The following is a 16680-nucleotide window of genomic DNA, read 5'->3' on the forward strand; positions in this document are numbered from 1 at the left end:
AATCCCTGTTAAAATAACACCAGCATTTTTCACAGAGCTAGAACAAACAATCCCAAAATTTGTATGGAACAAGAAAAGACCTTGAATAGCCAAAGTAATGTTGAAAAAGAAAAGCAGAGCGGGAGGCCTCACAGTTCCAGACTCTAACCTGTATTGCAAATTTCTAACAAGGTAACCATGGATTCACATGCAACTATAAGGTATGCTATCGAGCTCGGATGTACACTTTGCCCAGTCTCCCCCACTAGTGTAGTACTATACTAGCAAATAATAGTACAACATCACAGCTAGGACACTGACATTGATACAATCCACCAGTCTTATTCAGATTTCAGAAAAACACATTTCACTTGTGCTCGTGTGCACGTGTTCATGTGTGTGTTCAGTGCTCTACAGTTTTACTACATGTGTAGGGTCCTATATCCAGTACCAGTCAAGACACTGAAGAGTTCCAGGGCACCTGGCTACTTCAATCAGAAGAGCATGAGACTCTTGATCTTGGGGTTGTGAGTTTGAATCCCATGTTGGGTGTAGAGATTGCTTAAATAAATTTAAAAAAACACTAAAAAAAAAGACACTGACCAATTCTATCACTACAAGAATTCTTTATGCTGCCTTTTATAACCCACTTCCCACTATCTCCCCACCCCCATCCCAACATCTAGACGCTATTAATCTGTCTTCCATTTCTAAAATTCTGCCACTTCAAAAAGTTATAAAAACAGAATTGTCCAGTACATAGTCATTGGGATTGGATTTTTTTTCCCTCAGCACAGTTTCCTGGTGATTAATCCAAGCTATTATGCCTTTCATTTCTATAGCAGTTTTGAGACATAATTCACATACCACAAAATTCACCCTGTTTTTATTAACAGGGCAGAATACATATAGCATAAAATTTACCATTTTAACCATTTTAAGGTGTGCGATTCAGTGGCATTAGGTATATTCACAATGTTCTGCAACCATCAACACTACCTTATTCCAGAACATTTTCATCACCCCAAAAGGAAATTTCAGTCTACTAAGCAGCCTCCTCATCCTCCCCTCCCCCAAGTACCCAGAGACACGTAATCTCCTTTCTGTCTCTATAGATTTGCCTATTTTGGATACTTCACATGAATGGAATCACACAATATGTGTCCTTTTGTGACTGGCTTCTTTCACCTAGCATAACGTTTTCGAGGATAATCCACATGGTAGCATGTGTCAGTACATCATTCATTTTTGTTGTGGAATAATATTCCACCATATGGATATACCACATTTTTGGGTTGTCTCTATTTTTTTTTTTACATTACTGAAATAATGGTGCTATGAACATCTGTGTAGAAGTTACATGGATAGGGATGCCTGGTGGCTTAGTAGGTTGAGCGTCCAACTGCTGATTTGACACAGGTCGTGATCTCATGGTTCATGGAATTGAGACCTACGCTGGGCTCTGTGCTGGCAGCGAGAGGCCTACTTGGGATTCTCTTTCTCAACTATTTTTAACTTTTTACGTTCTATTTTCAACTTTCCTATAGGGGCTACCCCAGTTTGCAATCCCAACAGTACATAAGGTTTCCTTTTCCTCTATACCCTCGCCAATACTTGTTGTTTCTTGGGTTTTTGATTTTAGCCATTTTAACAGGTGTGAGGTGATAGCTCACTGTAGTTTTGATGTGCATTTCCCTGGTTATACAGAAATAAACCCACAACTATATGGTCAATTAATCTTTGAGAAAGGAGAAAAGAATATACAATGGGAAAGAGAGAGTCTCTTTAACAAATGGTATTGGGAAAATTGGACAGCTACCTGCAAAAGAATGAAACTGGCCCACTTTCTTATGCCATACACAAAAAAAAAAACTCCAGATGGTTAAAGACCTAAATGTGAGATCTGAAACCATAAAAATCCCAGAAGAGAGCACAGGCAGTAATTTCTCTGACATGAACAGTAGCAACATTTTTCTAGGTATGTCTCCTGAGGCAAGGGAAACAAAAGCAAAAACAAACTATGCAGACTACATCACAATATAAAGCTTCTGCACAACAAAAGAAGTAATCAACAAAACAACAAGGCAACCTACTGAATGGGAGAAGATATTTGCAAATGACATATCTGATAAAGGGTTAGTACCCAAATATATAAAGAATCGATACAACTTAACACCCAAAAAACAAATAATCCAATTTAAAAATGGGCAGAATACAGGCACAGACATTTCTCCAAAGAAGACAAACAGATGGCCAACAGACATCCATGCCTGGAAGTTTCCTGAGGGCAGGGATCATATTTCTTATCCCCTATGTGCCTAAAACAACTCTTATCCCAGAGCTTTATACTTTATAGGTGATCAACATATGCTTGGTACACCAAGTTGAGTTAATTGATTAGTATTTATTCAGGCTTTTGGGGATACAAGGTATAAGACTTAGTTCCTACCCTCAGGAACAATAACAGGTATTTAAAATGCTTTATACAGGTAATTCACAAGGTGAGACTTCTACATTGTTCTAACATACAGGTGTGGGAAGGGAAGTATTAGCATCCTAGTGAAATACTGAATTAGAACAAGATAAATGAAGGAAAGGAGAGAGGGAGGAAGGGAAGGAGGGATCTTAGCTAAGAAAGTTTATTACTCAAAACGTACCGAATTAACCCAGGAGCCCTGGGAAGACTGTGGTTTTGTTTTCTCTCATTAATTCCCCAATTCACTCTCGAATGAGGGGTGATTTGGTATTCCCACTTTTCATGTCTACTCAGCACTGAAACCTAAAGAGACAAGGGTCTGTAACTGAATATAGAGTAAGGAAAAAAACACCAAGCAAAGGGCATAGTTTTGGTGGTGCCATAGATAAGTTACAGCATCCCATTGCTTCTTCCAGATCACCAAATAATATTCTCAACCAGGGTTCTGAATGGGGATTAAACCCTAAAACTCTATGGCTGCACTGCAAGTAATAGATAAGGACCCTTCATTGCATCTACAATGGCACTGGTTATGTGCAGTCTTAGGCAAAATGAGAAGACAGTCATTTGAATAAGCTTCAGGGTTCTGTACTCCCAATGAGGGAGCCAGTCTAGAGTAAATGGACCTGGTAGTAAACAGCACTACTGTATAGGGCCTGTTGAAACAATGGGGAACAGAGTTTAATCATCATTCTTAGATGACCTGCTTCTGAGTCAGGGTTTCACATTCTAGGTTACTAATTGGCCTACAAACCAGTCTTGTCCCATGCAATGGCTTATAAATCATCTGTGTTTATGAAGTACATGGACATATTTTACCTGCTCTGACCCTACCAAATAAAACACAAATTACCTAGGCAAAGGCATACACATAAAGCTTGTTTATTATTTTTTTTAAATATCAAAGGAAACTTTCTAATTTTTTCTGCAGTCTTAAGAATACCTGTTCTAGGAACAATATCACTGAGAAAAATATTAAGTTGTTTTAAGATATTTTATAATAAGGTAATTTCAGTTTCAAAGACCAAACCATATTTAGTTTACCATTTTGAGAACAGACAAGGGGTCGTTTTTAGAAGACAACTCTATTACTCAGAGAGAAGGAAGGTTCTCACGCATGAATTTGTTCCATTTCCAGCCCGCCTACCTCAGTCCACAGGACTGCAAGCCACATCAGCTGACATTCCTCCCAGCTTATAAACCAGCTTCAACTTCTCACCTACCCTGGGCACCCAGGACACCCACCACCTACAGGTAGGTGTTCGTTTTGCAATGACTACCATCTATCCTACATCTGTTTGCTCTCCAAACACTAGCTTTTGCATGTAGACCAGCAGACTAGCACACTTTGAAAACTTGGAGCAGTCTCCTCTCATCTGGTAGCCTGCACTGCCCTCTTTCCTGTCAACCTTCTAGAAAGTATGGATGTGCCTCACTTACTCCCATTTACTCACTTCTAATTCACTTTTGTGATAATTTAGAGGTTTTTTGAAACAATCCCAAATTTACTAAAAGTTTTAAATACAGTACAAAGCATGTTTTTTCCCCGAATCATTTGGGAGTAAGTTTGTACAAAAAAGGACTATATCTTACATAACTGTTATACAACCATCAAGGGGAGGAAATGAATATTTACATATCCCTACACCTAATTCTCAAACCCCACTCATGATTCACCCATTGTTCCAATCATATTCTTTGTAGCAAAAGGAGATAATTCAGAATCATGTATTGCATTCAGTTGTCACGTCTCTTTAATCCTCTGCAACCTGGGAGGGTTTCTCAGTCTTTCTTTGACTTTCATGACCTCGACATTTTTGAAGGATACAGGCCAGTAATTTTGTAGTAGAGAAGCCTTCCATTTGTGTTTGTCTGATGTTTTGTCATGAGGAGATTTAGTCTATGTATCACTGGTAAGGATAACACAAAATTGGTGTTATGTTCTTCTGAATCATTGGCACACTATTTCAATTTGTTCCAGTACTGATAATGTTCACTTACTACTTGATTAAGATGACGTCTGCCAGGCTTCTCAACTATAGGTTACTTTTCCTTCTGAAATTAAAAAATATTATGTGGGAGATATTTTCAAAATAAGTAAATATCCTATTCCTTATCAAAATTTTCACTCATTCATTTTTATATATCAGTGTGGACTCATGGATTCGTATCCTCTGGGCTGCAATCCGTAACTATCATTTATTTTGATGTTCTAATTGTGCCAGATTTTGCTAGTGGCAGCCTCTTGTAAGCTAGCTCCTGTGTCCTTTTGCTATGTCTCCATCATTCTTTGAGAATGTTCTCACTTTCTGACCTAATGAAATGTTCAAAGCTCATCTTATATTTTCTCTCATCCAAACCTGAAATCAGTGATTTCACCAAGGAGCCCTGGTTTCTTTCAGATATTTACAAGCTAATATCTGGGTGCTAAATGTGCTCATTGATACTGGAGTATTGCTGCCTCAGGACCTCTTAGTAGAGAGAGCTAGGGAATGTACACACACACACTCACACTCATACACACACACACACACACACACACACACGAGTAAAACACATTTACTTCTGTTTATTCATCCATTCATCCATCTTGAAAACTATGAGTTTATACTACAACCAGGTTCATTTCAGTTTTCCCCTTTTCTACATTTGTAACTCAGAGGTACCTCAAATTCAGCACGTCTAAAACCAAACATAACTTTTCTAGTTCTCCAAATCTGTTCACCCACCTAATTTCCCATCTCATTTAATACCATTTATCTTGATGCCCAAACCTTAGAATCTTTCTAGGTTCTTCCTTTGCCTCCACCTTCCACATCCAATCATTCACGGAGTCCTGCCTTTTCCATTTCTCGACTATCTCCAGGTGTGCACCATCTTTTTATCCACCAGCTTGTCTTAACGGATGAATTAGACTTCTCGCTTTTCACACAGGCATTTGTGGCTACTTCCACTTCCGTTCAAAAACTTCCAGGAGCTTTTGTATCACACTCAGAAAAAATTCCAAAGGCTTTGCTATAGCTTTCCAGACCTTCTCATGACCAGAACCCCTATTCCGTCTGCCTTCATTTACAACGTATGGAAAGCCACACTGGCCTCCTTGCTGCTGTGCAAACATGCTAAGCATGCCCCTGCCTCTCAGCCTTTTGCACTCGCCCTCTCTTCCCCTGAACACCTGCATGATTTGTTCTCTCACCTCCTTTGGGATTTTTCTCAAATAGTATCCTCTCAGCAAGGCTTTCCTTGATTCTTATGTAAAGATAGTCACCCCTCGACATTCACTATCCCCTTATCCAACTTTATTTACAGTCATAACCACTACAACTTTCTTATATTGTATCTCTTTGCCTACTACCAGTCTTCCCCAAAGTAACATAAGTTCCTTTAGCACATAGATTTCATAGGTTTTCTTTTTTTTCTTGGTCTCATTTATCGTTGTATCCCTAACATCCAGAACAATGTGTGACACAGAGTAGGTGCACAGTAAATATTTGGCGAGTGAACATTTCCTCCTGGTCTTCTTAGTTACACTGCACGGTAGCTTACTATTCTGTCATGTAGTATGTCATAATTAAATAATTCTCCTTATAACGGATGTTTAGGCTGCTTCTTTTTGTCCCCCATTATAAGGCACTGCTATCACGAAGAACATTGTGTGTGAATTTTTTTGTTTTTCATGAATGAAATTTCTAGGAGTTTCTGGGTAAAAGAGTTTATCATTATTGTTATATGTTATGCACTGCTCTCCAAAATACTTGTAATGTTTACAAATTACAAGAGCAATAATTGTGTATAGAAAGTCCTATAGTTTTTCTAAATAATATATATAATTCAAAAGTTTAAATTATTACAGAGGCATGTGACGCAAAGTTTCCGTCCCATTCTCGTCCCCCATTCCCCTAGTCCCCCTATACCCTCACAGATACTCACTGTTGTTTGTTTTCATGTATCCTTCCCCAGTTTCTCTCTCTCCCCCTCTCCTTCCTTCCCTCTCTCTCCCTGTCTCTTTTATATGCTTTTTTTTATCTATGAACTGTGTGTTCATATCCTTTGCTCATTTTTATGTTGGGTATTGGCTTTTTCTCTATTTCTATGGGCACTCTGCATATTAGAGAAATTGGCTTTGTAATATGGATTGCAAAGATATAGTCCCAATTTGCCATACTTTTGACTTTACCATGCAAATTTAATAGAATTTATTATTATTTTCTTTTGGAGGTTTTGGATGCTAAGTCACAGTTAGAAAAACTTCCACCTCAAGATAACTCTCCTATGATTTCTTCTAGAATGTTTTAGTTTTTATCCTTAGATCTTTGATCCACTTGGAATTTACCCTGGTGTGGGATAAGGGACACAGATCCCATTTTATTTTAATTTTTCCAGATGACTCATCTATTGTCCTTACACCACTTATTGATTAATCTTTTCCCAGTTTTCTGAAATACTTGTATTATTTACAGAATTCCTACATATATCTGGGATTTTCTTTTTCTGTTCCATTGGTTTATCTATTACATGAAGGGAGAAAAACCCTTTAATTTTAAAAAGTGGCTTTCATTAAGCAAAGGGAAAAAAAGGTAGACAAATCAAAAAACAGACTCTTAACTATAGAGAACAAACTGATGGTTAATAGAGAGGAGGTGGGGGTGGGGGAAATAGGTAAAGGGGATTAAGAATACACGTACATGTATCTTGTTGATCACTGAGTAAAATATGGGATTGTTGAATCACGATACTGTGAAATGAATGTTAACTACATTAGAATTCAAAAATTAAAAAAAAATTAAAAAAGAAGTGGCTTTCATGAATTTCTGCTTCTAATAGCCAGATGTTACCCATCTTATGTGTTTTTGTGAAAAATAAAGGAATTAACTCCCACCTGGGAGTTATTTCCCACCTGACTCTCATGTTCTGGTCTCTCTTCCACTACAAGTTCAAAACCAATTTATTTTTTTCAGCTCAGTGTTTAATGGCACCTCTATTTCAAGAAAGCCATGCTGAACTCTAGACTCCCACTGTTGAGCCTCCCAAGTGCCCACCACCTCAGTTAACTGACAACCACCAAACCAGTAACCTCACAGTCATCCTCTTTCCCTCTATCACCCCACACCCAGTCATCAGCAAATAACATGCACTCCATCTTTAAAACAGATCCCAACCTTTCAGTTGTCAACACCCCCTCACCAGCACTCTGGTCCAGCCACCAGTCCCACCTGTCTGATTTGCTGACACAGCCTCCTAACTTGTTTCCTGTTCCTACTCTTGTGCCTCAACATTCCATTTGATCTAGAGCAGCCAGAGCAATCTTTCCAAAGTACAGATCAGATCACATCAATCCAATCCCATACTTAAAACCTTAAAGTTTCCTCATCACACTTGGCATCAAGCTGCCTGCCTCCCCTCTGTACTCATCTTCTGTCATGGAGCCCGACCGTGAGATCATACATAGACCTGAACCAGAATCAAGGGTTGGGCGCTCAACCGACTAAGCCTCCCAGGTGCCCCCGGCTTATCTTGACACATTTGTTAATATATGGAATATCTATGCACACTAAGATTTGCTTATTTCAAAAAAATTCTTAAAGTGCACCTCAACTGTGCATAACCACTTTTAGCATCTATTAATTAAATTTCCCTTTTAAATCGCAGCTCAATAGCTGTAGTCTACAGCATAAGAGTTTATAGTTTTAACACTTGTTACTAAGTAAGGTATCCAGTAATTTTGGGACTTTGAAATCTTTTAAAAAGACAGAACACTAAGTTAAAATATAGAAATCTAGTCTTGCATATTCTGCATTCCGTAGCTACTGGCATTCTAAAATGAAATTTTAAGACTGTGGAGATTTGCTGTTTTCCTATTCTTCTTTCAGGTATTTTTATTGCTCTCTTCCTAGTGAGCTCTTTCTAACTCTTTTGGTGGATATGAACGATTCCAGTTGCCTTCTATGGGGCTCCCTAAACTCCAGAGACTGGGAAGCAAACTCTTCGTGTCTGGGGTTCCCCTGTGGCTGAAGTCCCCAGTGTGACTGAGGGCCTGTCAATCAAAGTCAGAAGTGATACCAAGTCCGAGCACCCGATTCTGCCACTTGTGCCAGCAAGCCTAACAGTGACAAAGCTCTCAGGGATTGACGAATTGCTTTGGAGGGTCAAAGGCAAGAATGTGGCATCTGGCTTGCTGATTCAGCTTGTAGCTCACACAGAGTGGCTCTAGAGTGGGAAGCGGTAGTGAGAGTTTTCTGATAATACAGCCGCCTACTGTTAGCAGTGGCTCTGGAACTGGTACAGAAGCGAAGCACCAGGTACCAGGTTGTAGAAGAGACCGCAGCTCCCACGGTGGCCTGGTTCTTCAGTGTTGCTCTGACAGTATTTCTTAAAAATCCAGTATCATCTGTTTCTTTAGTTTCCCCAATGATTCTACACGGCTTCTGAATCCTTCAATAAATATCTTTCTGTTGAGTTGGATATAGTAGACTTCTTTGTCACTGAGCCTGACTGATTTTCTCTGATATGCACATTCTACTGAAAAGTGGAATTGGGGGGTGAGGGAACTCTATATATTCTTCTCTGGTAAATCATCAACAACTGAGAAGGCAAGAACAAAATCAGAAACAAAATAAACTTGGTGTTCACTTTTGTAGAAATAGTGTATCTCTTTGAGAGGCAGGTGAAATCAGAAATGAACGATTTCACTTATCTAGCCGAGAAAGCAGACACCTAATTAATTTTTTGGATGTGGGCCTCTTACTATATAATTTTGATGGCTTGCAAGAAAAAATCTGCAAGAAAACATTATTTAAAATGTGTATCAAGAATTAAAGAATTTCTACATGGGAATCCATCCTGAAAAAAATGCCAAAATGAGTGACACACACAAAAAAGGAAGAGTACACTCAGATAATTCTATGTTTCTATTTATTGTTTAGTACAGTTTTGATTAGGCAACCACAACTAAAATGCTCCTCAGCTAAGGATCCCACATTTTCATAAAAACAATTTCTGATGTTAAAAATGCTCTCAGTATTTGATAGCCAGTAGCTAAGAATACCTAGTTCCTACCTGACCAAACAATATTTTAAGAAGTATTTGAGAATGCACATTCTTCCAATACCACAGTCACAGATCATAGAAACTATAGCATCTAGGCACCAGAGACTCATAAACAAATGGTAAACCATTCAGGGGAGACTTCTTTCAAATAGGGACTTTTCGTGCAGATGACCTCCTGAAATGATTTAGAGCATGTGATAATGCTGGCATGTAAAGAAGACTAACAGAGATGAAGGAGAAGAGAGGCCCCCTGGGGATCAGGAATGGCACAGTCACTGAGGCTCACAGACAGAAGTTCTTATACAAGCTCCTCCCAAAATGCTTCATGATGACAGTAAATGGTAAAAGTGCCATTTATGGTTGTGGTGATACCGAAAACTATCTGAGCGACAGGAAAGAAATAATAAATGAGTACAATAATTTTCAAAAGCTCTATCTATAGAACAATTTTGAGTGAAAGATCTTTTCCTTGGGCTATAGACAATCCGTCCCAGTAGTCAGAGCTACATACCAAACGTTCCAAAACAGAGCATTCCTACTTCCAAAGTCTCTATCTGGCCATGATTACTGAAGCTAGTATCAATTCTATAATGCTTTAAAATGAACTTGTACTTAAGCCATTCTTCAACAAAAGGAACCTGAACTCCTTGGAGAAATGGTTGATTCTTGGACTGAGACAGGAAATGTACAAGATGAGCCTGAGTATCCTGTGGTGCCAGGAAGTAAGAAAGTACTCATAACAAAGCTGAGAACTCACAAGGACAGGGCTAAGGCAAAGAGACAAGGGAGTAGACCGAAAGAGGTTCAGTGGCAAAAGATGGAAGTTTGAGCAACAAAATAAATCAAATAGTATTGAAACATCACCCAAAGTACAAAATAAGTATCACAAGTCCATACTGATAAAAGTAGTTAAAAAAGTGGGGGAGAAGAATTCCAAACAATCATTCTACTACATGGAGGGGGATCAGAAACCTTCCCTTCTTAGGTGTGGGCTACACATAGTGACTTCCTTCCAAAGACTTCATGATGGAAAGGGCACAAAAGTGTAACTTTACAGTGGAGAAACCTGACAAGAATACCTCAGCTAAGTGATCAAGGCCAATATCAACAATTATTAATGTTGACAGTATATGCCATTGACATGGTGTGATAAAAACGTCACTTTACCTCTGTGATCTTCCTCCAAGAACCCCAGTGTAATCATGAGTAATAAACCAGATAAATATCAATCAAGGGGATTCTAGAGAATACTTGACCAGTGCTCCTCACAACTATCAAGGTCATCAAACAACAAGAGAAGTCTAAGAAACTGTCACAGCCAAGAGGAGCCTCAGGAGACTGATGACTGATGACTACATGTAATGTACTATTCTGGGCAGGACCCTGGGACAATGAATAATAAATAAAACAATAGGTAAAAACCTAAAAAATGTGAAAAAAGCAAGGATTTCAGATGATTAAAAAAAGCACATTGACATATGTTCAAAAACTAGTCCAGGTCTGTGTCAGACATTAGCCCTAAAGCTGAGGCTTCTGGTAGACATTTGGTGATCAGTACACTGGGAAGGGATAATTCTATCATATTCCAGTTTTATTGAGATATAATTGATATTCAACACTGTATTAGTTAAAAGTGTATAGCATAATGGGATAATATTTTTCTTGACTGGCATGACTATTTTACTATTTTGTCACTAATATGTTTCCAAACTGCTACAATTTCAGATTCAATCTTATTTCTTTATTTTACTTTATTTTTATTTTATTTTTTATTTTTTTAATCTTTATGTATTTTTGAGAGAGAGAAAGACAGGGCGTGAGCGGGGGAGGGGCAGAGAGAGAGAGAGAGAGGGAGAGACAGAATCTGAAGCAGGCTCCAGGCTCTGAGCTGTCAGCACAGAGCCTGACACGGAGCTCGAACTCACGGACTGCAAGATCGTGACCTGGGCCGAAGTTGGATGCTCAACTGACTGAGCCACCCAGGCGCCCCTTATTTCTTTTTTAAAAATGTTTATTTATTTATTTTGTGAGAGAGACAGAGAAAGAGAATTCCCAAGCAAGCTTTGCGCTGACTGCATGGAGGCTTCTTGTGATCCTCTCTCTCCCTCTCTCTCTGCCCCTCCCCTGCTTGTGCTCTCTCTCAAAATAAATAAATTAATTAAAAAAAAAAAAGAGTTGGATGCTTAATCGACTGAGCCACCCCAATCTTATTTCTTAGTACAGCATTCATCAATTCCTTAGAAAGCATTTCTGGCTAAATTTCTCTACACAGAGGGAAATCATTCCCTTTGTGGGTGGGTTTTCTTGCCCAAGGCAGCACAGACCGCCACCAACTATGCCTGATTTTTACCCACTGGGAAGTAGGTGAGCATGTTAGCTTCCTATTCCCTCCCAGAGGTCAAGGCAGCTTGGCCCAAACAACTTCTTCTTAAAGGTAATCTGTTTTTTTATTTGATGCTTGCTTATAGTTCTTCCACAGTTCTTTTACCTGGGAATAGAGCAAACCTCAGGGTCCTACTCTCAGCTAACATGTTACCTGATGATATACTGTATATGCTTTCTGGGTCAAGGTGTTCAAACTTTTATAGCCAGAAATATAAGACATTCACAGGAAACTTTAGTTATCCTCATGGATGATAAAACTTTTCCTCTAGCTGTTTGCTACTTCGTTATTCTATTTCTGTGGGACTGACGAACTACAGCAGAAATCAGAAGCAGTGATCTAGTTGACAAATGTTTTGCGAACGTAAGTCAGTGAATGTTGCATAGACTAGGTGGTACCCGCACAGGTCCTGGGCCAGGTGAGCACAGTTCCTTTGGGCTGGTCAAGCCCGGGCCCAGCAGTCAGGCTATCCTCTGGCTCAGGCTAGGGAATGATGCTCAAGGAGAAATAGTGTCTTTAATGAATATTTTTGCTGATTTCAGGGTATATAAAGAGTGCAGGTTTTCCCCTTAGGGACACAGTGAGTCAGAATATGAAGTCTTCTGTCTCACTTTTCTATTTGAAAAAAAAATTCTTTTCTCTTTGCTTTTAAGAGCTGCATCTGGGATCTAGATGAGAATCTAGACTAGACTTGAGATTATTTTTAACTTAAGTTCACTATGCTTTTTTCAAATCATACTATTGTGCCATGTACCCTGAATATGTCTCATACATATTAAGTGATAGTAATGATGGATGCAGTTAGTCAAAAGCACACTCTCTGTCTCCTTCCCCTCTCTTTTCAACCACATTTAGTGAGTGTCTGCCATGCACCAGGCCCTGCTTCCTAGGCTAGGGATGCAAACCTCAATGAGACAAATTTCTTATACTGATGAAGTTTGTAGTCTTGGGAGATCTACAGAAAGATAAACTCAGATTTTATTCTAAAGTAGCTCATATGATATGCCCCAAGTGGGGAAAAGTAAAAAAATACCAAAAATTCCAAAACTTTTAGTTTAAAATTCAACACACAGACATGAATCAGAATGGTTAAATGAAAAAATACTGAAAAAAAACAAAAACAAAAACAAAAAAACCCCACCAAAACACCAAATACTGTTCAGGATGCAGAGCAACTGGGTCACTCATACTTTGCTGCTGGGAATGTAAACTGGTCCTCCCACTCTGGAAACATTTTGGCAGTTTCTTACTAAACTAAACGTGTAACTACCCCATGAGTCAGCAACTGCACTTTTGGGCCTTTATCCCAGAGAAACGAAAACTCAGGTTCACACAGAAACCTGTACAGGAATGTTCATAGTCACTTTAATCAGTCCAGCTGTCTTCCAACAGTGGAATGTTAAATCAGACTGTAGTAGGTCTATACCATGGAGCACTACTCAGCAAAAGACAAAAACAAAAACAAATCATTGATACTTGCAGCAACTTGGATGAATCTCTAGGGAATTATGCTGGGTGAAAAAAAGCCAATACCAAAAGGTTATGTACTGTATATTTATATAGCACTTATACAATACTCTTGAAAGGAGAAAATTAGAGAAATGGAGAACAAGCTTAGTGGTGGCCAGAAGGGTAGGGTATGAGGAAGTACACTGGGAGGAAGGTGGGACAAGAGGGAAGTGGATGTGGTTATAAACAGGCAACAGGAGAGAGCATTGTAGTATTGAAGACGTTTAGTGTCTCAATTGTGGTGGCCCATACATGCACTTATACATGTAATAAAACTGCATAAAACTAAACATACAAGCACACATACAAGACAAGTACATTATATCAATGTAATATACTGGTTGTGACATCGTACTATAATTTCACAAAATGTTAACTACAGGGGAAACGAGGTAAAGGAAGCATGGGGTCTCTCTGTATTATTTCTTACAACTATGTGTGACTCTACAACTATCTCAATAAAAATTCTAATTTAAAAACGACAAAAATGGACTTCACGTTGTATTACAAAGCTATAATCATCAAGACAGTATGGTACTGGCACAAAAACAGACACTGAGATCAATGGAACAGAATCGAGAACCCAGAAATGGACTCGCAAAAGTATGGCCAACTAATCATTGACAAAGTAGGAAAGAATATCAAATGGAATAAAGACAGTCTCTTCAGCAAGTGGTGCTGGGAAAACTGGACAGCGACCTGCACAAAAATGAACCTGGACCACTTTCTTACACCATACACAAAAATAAACTCGAAATGGATGAAAGACCTAAATGTAACACAGGAACCCATCAACATCCCCGAGGAGAAAGTAGGCAAACACCTCTTTGACCTTGGCCGCAGCAACTTTTTACTCAACACTTCTCTGGAAGCAAGGGAAACAAAAGCAAAATGAACTACTGGGACTTCATCAAAATAAAAAGCTTCTGCACAGCAAAGGAAACAATCAGCAAAACTAAAAGGTAACCAACGGAATGGGAGAAGATATTTGCAAATGACATATCAGATAAAGGGTTAGTATCCAAAATCTATAAAGAACTTATCAAATTCAACACCCAAAAAACAATCCAGTGAAGAAATGGGCAAAAGACATGAATAGACACTTCTCCAAAGAAGACATCCAGATGGTCAACCGACATGAAAAAATGCTCAACATCACTCATCATCAGGGAAATACAAATCAAACCACACTGAGATACCACCTGACACCCGTCAGAATAGCTAATATTAACTCAGGCAACAGATGTTGGCGAGGAATATGCGGAGAAAGAGGATCTCTTTTGCACTCCTGGTGGGAAATGCAAACTGGTGCAGCCACTCTGGAAAACAGTATGGAGGTTCCTCAAAAAATTAAAAATAGAACTACCCTATGACCCAGCAATTGCACTACTAGATATTGATACAAGGGATACAGGTATGCTGTTTCGAATATTTCAAAACACCCCAAAGTTTATGGCAGCATTATGAACAATAGCCAAAGTATGGAAAGAGCCCAAATATCCATCGATGGATGAATGGATAAAGAAGATATGGTCTATACATACAATGGAGCATTACTCGGCAATGAAAAAGAATGAAATCTTGCCATCTGCAACTATGTGGATGGAACTAGAGGATAATATGCTAAGTGAAATCAGAGAAAGACAAAAATCATATGACTTCATTCATATGAGGGTTTTAAGAGACAAAACAGATGAACATAAGGGAAGGGAAGCAAAAATATAAAAGCAGGCCGGGGACAAATCATAAGAGACTCTTAAATATGGAGAATAAACAGAGGGTTACTGGAGGGGTTCTGGAAATGGGTTCAATGGGTAGAGGCATTAAGAAATATACTCCTGAAATCATTGTTGCACTACATGCTAACTTGGATGTATTAAAAAAAATAAATTAAATAAAACGGTAAAAAAAATAAAATAAATATTTAATGTTAGTGACAGTTTTCAAATTTATTGATTTAAGTCTCTCAACAATAAAATTGATCACATTCTTTCAAAAAATAAAAATAAAAATAATAAAAAAGACAAAAACACCAAAAATAACACAGCGTTAAAACTTTACTGAACACCTCTATAGCTTTCACTACCAAAACATGCCTGTGGGCTCTGCGTCAGGCAATAATTAAAATTACTATTGTTTCCATCATACACACATCTACCAACAAGACACAAGAAATAGTGAGATTCAAAGTGAGCATCTATCCAAGTAGTATCTTTCTATCACAACTTTGGTAATAAAGCAGGTTTAAGCATCTATAATATTTACAGAGACTTAGAACCCAAGATGCTTATTCACAAAGGACATGATGGAACCTTCCCAGTCATGTCCTTCCGTGGTATTACGTGAGCTGCTTTCATGTACGGCTCAGGAAGGTCTAGGCGATGTGGCCCCATGTCTGAGGTAGAATGTGCACACGTGGACTCATCTCTTCCAGTTTTGACCCAAGTGGTAACAGTTTACTCTTAAAATATATGAGTAATAGTTCCATGCAGTGATATCTGACAAGAAGTGATTTCCTTCCATCGTTTTCCTTTTTGTACTTTTCCTCCTTACTTCACATTTGAAATCCACTTTTCCACAACTTTATACCTGTTTTGTTTTTTACATTATCACTTCCATGTCTAACCTTACAAAGAAAAAAAAAAACAAACTTTCTACAGAATCTCATGCACAATAGGTAGCATGGCATGAAGGCTTAACAACAGCAAGTAGTAACACTTGGCCCTATTGGTTCTGTTATCATTCATTCCCAACGAAAAACCATCTGAGTCCTTTAACTACTACTCACACAGCTACGAAAAGCAAGAGGTGTGACACTGAAATGTTCAGTAACGTTTACTTTTTTCCTTCATCAAGCGGTCTGAGCAACATTCTGATTGAAAAGATGACTTTGGTTCAAAAATATGTTTTGGGGGAGGGGTACCTGGGTGGGTCAGTTGGTTAAGTGTCTGACTCTTGATTTCAACTCAGGTCATGATATCATGGTTTGTGGTTAAAGCCCTGTGTTGGGCTCTGTGCTGGCAGTGCAGAGCCTGCCTGGGATTCTCTCTCTCTCTTTCTCTCTCTGCTCCTCCCCCACTCTCTCTCTCAAAAAAAATGTTTTAGGGGAGCATGGCTGACTCAGTAGAACATGTGACTCTTGATCTCAGAGTCATGAGTTCAAGTTCCGAGTTGGACATGGAGCTTAAAAAAAAAAAACTAAATAAAAATGTTTTAGACATCATAAGACAGTGTTATTCATATTAATTTTTCCAAACACAGACTGACTGTGACTACAGACTGACTG

The 16680-nt window shown here is 38.7% G+C and overlaps 1 protein-coding gene across 2 annotated transcripts in view; it reads right to left on the reverse strand.

The window, feature by feature from the left end:
* SPIDR (scaffold protein involved in DNA repair) overlaps nt 1–16680 on the reverse strand; it is a 429134-nt gene that overhangs the window by 85566 nt on the left and 326888 nt on the right. The window lies entirely within an intron of this gene.

Source organism: Panthera uncia, chromosome F2, assembly GCF_023721935.1.
Source record: "Panthera uncia isolate 11264 chromosome F2, Puncia_PCG_1.0, whole genome shotgun sequence".
In the NCBI taxonomy this organism is placed as follows: Eukaryota; Metazoa; Chordata; class Mammalia; order Carnivora; family Felidae; genus Panthera; species Panthera uncia.